This window comes from Rhagoletis zephyria, unplaced genomic scaffold, assembly GCF_001687245.7.
Source record: "Rhagoletis zephyria isolate East Lansing unplaced genomic scaffold, Rhagoletis_zephyria_1.1 Rzeph_scaffold_05455, whole genome shotgun sequence".
Classification (NCBI taxonomy): Eukaryota; Metazoa; Arthropoda; class Insecta; order Diptera; family Tephritidae; genus Rhagoletis; species Rhagoletis zephyria.
In genome coordinates, this window is record NW_016162538.1 from 38,599 (window position 1) to 42,447 (window position 3,849).

A 3,849-nucleotide genomic window follows, 5' to 3' on the forward strand; every position below is an offset into this window, starting at 1 on the left:
AAGTTAACTAATCAATCCCGCAGAGATGCTGCTGCAATTTTCTGCAGCAGCCTTAATTGCAAAGCAATGGAGTGCACTAACACGTTTGCTGAAGCAGCCTCAATTGCAAAGCAATGGAGTGCACTAAAATGTTCACTGTTCTCTAATAGATTAGGTGAAAAATGCAATATTTTCACATTTAGCAAAATTAAAACACGTTTTTCGCTGTAAAGTGAACTGCTTTGGCATTTTCAACTCGTTCTTCTTTTCGCTCTATTCTTTGTTTACTTGTGGTACACAAATGTCAACGCCCAGGACGGCGCAATCTTGTATTCTATCATTCTTGAACAAATGTGCACCACAATATAAGGCCTGTATGCAGCTCTCAAGAAAAGCAAAAACTCTATATTATGCCCGTTCCATTATTTCTTGAGGAAAGAGTGAGGCAACAGGCTGTGAAGTATCAAAAATGTCAAAATTCCTTGGACACACACACGAAATAATGCCAAATTTTTCTTGACCGTTTTCTTGAGAGCTGCATACAGGGCAATAACCAGTAAACAACCTTCGGTGAATTTGGCGACTGCCTTCCTCGGGGATGAATATGCTAGGGTGAAATTATTGGTACACACGCCTTCCAAGCACGCACGGTTGCTTTTAAGAAGCAAAAATAATTCACTCCAAATAGTTTCAAAAAGTATAGTGTAAAACGAAATTTATTGAATAATTCCACATAAAATGGTATACATAAATGACTCATTTTCTAAACGATTTAAATAAAACGCATTTCATAACCTTTTTTGTGCAAACGGCATTTGATTACAAAAGTATACGGATTGTAAATTTTTGTAAACTATGTGAATGAAAATGTTCAACCCGGCCTGACGGTTTTNTTTGAAGAATTTTTTTGTTCTAATTTTATTACTAAGGCGTCTAATAAATGCATGGCTTTTAGTTCTAGAAGAATAAAAGTCAGTAAATACAAGTATTTTTTGTATAATTTCTGATTTTAATTGCTCAACTTTTGCACCAGAGCAACTGTCAAATATTTCCAGCAGTAAAAAGTTACGAATTGGCACAGCAGAAATGTAAAATTTTCTCGCCATAATAAAAAGTTTTTTCAACATGGAACTTTTCTACTAATTGACATGAAATTACTATCTCAACGTTCGGAGCGCTGCCACTGAGGGCCTTTGCCAACTAATAAAAAAGAGAAAACTTGGAAAGACCAAACAAAAATTTTGAGATTTCTCGTTGTGAATACGAATGCCATAGTTTTTACCTAGCTCGTGGGACTACGCAAAATTTTGACAGCTTGTAAATATGTATACACATAAGGCCCTCTCAAGAAAACGGTCAAGAAAAAATTGCCATTAATTCGCGTGTGTGCGGAATTTTGACATTTTTGATACTCACAGCCTGTTGCCTCACTCTTTCCTCAAGAAATAATGGAACGGGCATATATTTCTGTTGCAAACCTGGGTTGCCTTGTGCTCTTTTTTCAAAAAAAAATTTAGAAAACCGTAGTAGAAAACGTAGTAAATTTCTTAAGAACTGCGGACTGCCTTAAGGAAATTTCACTCAAGAAAATTTCTTAGCCATTTCTTGTACGTCATTTTATATGGAGTTTTTGCTTTTCTTGGGAGCTGCATACAGGCCTTAAAGTTTTTGGCGGTTATAAAGAGTCGAAATCAAAATGGAGAAAAGAACAAAAAGAGTACGTTAGTTGTCAGTTATAAAGTAAATCCAATTTATTTGCGAATATTTGTTTATTCTATTTATTGAAAGGCAACCACGCGGAAAAGCTTGTGTTAATTATGTTGATAACAGAACCTGGCAGCTCGCACGTTGTCTAAGTTCTCAAGTAACATAAAATCTACAAAGAATACATTGCTTGTATTACCATTAATACGCCATGTATAAATTTTAACAACACACAAAAATAGAGCTTTCGCACGAGCGTTTGTTTGGTTTCTCAACACCATTTATAATTTTCTTTTAATAAAATCACGATTTGTCAAATGCTTAAATTTATTTATCTAATAATAATGCAGCACATAACCCTGAAATCTAAGAAAAAGTCTGTGGAAGGCAATTAAATAGCAGCACACAACCCCGTGCCTTCCTCAGGAGTGAATATAACTACAACAACAACGACTACTATAACAACAACCTAGCCATGCGTACAAGGCGAATATATATAAGGTGGTATCGATTCAACAAATACAACAATTACTTGTATTTTGTTTTTGCTTTTAGCGGGCCATTGTCAAATTTCAGCTATTCTTCCCCGAAGGAAAAAGGGCGACAGAAAATGCAAACACTCTCACGTTTTCACTCACTCACTAGCGAAATACAAAATTTTGACAATCAAACGCTACTCACAGCTGATGAAACAACACCACCTTATATAAATTCGCCTTGCATGGGTAATTGCGCAATTTTTTTGGCGCTAGCTCAATAACGCCAGCGCCACCTGTGGTGATGCTGCGCACTAACACAGCGCAATTGCGCAGTGTACTGAATTGATCACGGCGCCATTTGAGTGTCACCACAATACCCATCGTCATACAGTGCAGTACACCAGACAGTGGTGTCATGTCTATTATTTCTATAATTTTCGGCACTGAGCAACTCTTGTACCGCCAACTGAATTTAATTGCTAGGAATGTAGTAAATGCCACGATATTCTATCATTCTTGAGTAAAAGCTTTAAATTTGCGTTCTCAACACTGCAAAAACAAAGCACGTGTAAATTTCCAAAGAGTTAAGGCGATTTGTGTGTGTGTTCGTCATATGTTGCTTGGTGTTAACTGGCCGTCTCCACAGGATAAAATTTATTGCTGCCCAGCTGTCATTTTGGTCGCTAGATATAAGTTATATCAATGGCAATATTTGTGTGGACTTTTTATTCTTGATATAAGCATTTGTAAGATAGCTTTGAAAATGTATTTTTGCCGGATTTAATCGCTTTAAACATTTAGAAAATAGGCTATTTTACATCCAAGTACATAATTACAAATATTATAACAGGAAACAGCTCAATTTTTGCTTTTATATTAAAATAATAATGACGTTGCAGCCACGAAGTTTTCGTGCAAATGAAAATGTAGCTGTCAAACTACCAAATTGCCGGCAATAGATGGCAAGATATAAGCTCTGATATATATTGCTCTTGAAGAGCAATGAGCGGTCTCCATTGGCTATTTATATTCTAACATATGTATCAAGATATAAACTTTATCCTATGGAGAAAGGCAGTAATGGCGCTGGCGCTTTCCATATACTGGTATTGGCGCGGCAACTTCGACTTCGGTGTTAGCCCAATTGCACCGCGCAGCGCAGTGTCACCCATGCCTACAACATAGCAATGTCAGTGGCAAAAATAAATCGATGTTTTTCTTTGATTCGATGCATCGAGATGTACATCGATATTTTTCGATGCATCGAAGGGCATACATCGATGCATCGATTTGCGTAGGATTTTTCAGATAATGTCTCACAACAAAGTATGTTATTAGAAAAATTTTAGAAAATTTGAAATAAATTACTGCAACTGAGCTAATTTTGTTGCTAGCGGAACTTCTTGCAGCCATTTAAATTTTTTGGCCAAAGTCACTTCTTTTTTTTGAACAATTGAAAAACTGGGATGACGGTTCAATGTACCGTAGATGTCAGTTTTCAAATAACATCGATACATCGATGCATCGATACATCGACTATTTATACATCGATTGAAAAATTTTCGGTGCATCGACGCAAAACATCGATATTTTCGATGCATCGATGTTTTTCCGACATCTCTACTACAACAACCCAAAAAGGTTGGATACTGTCTAAACCTCAGTATATCCAGTAAAAAAACTGTGG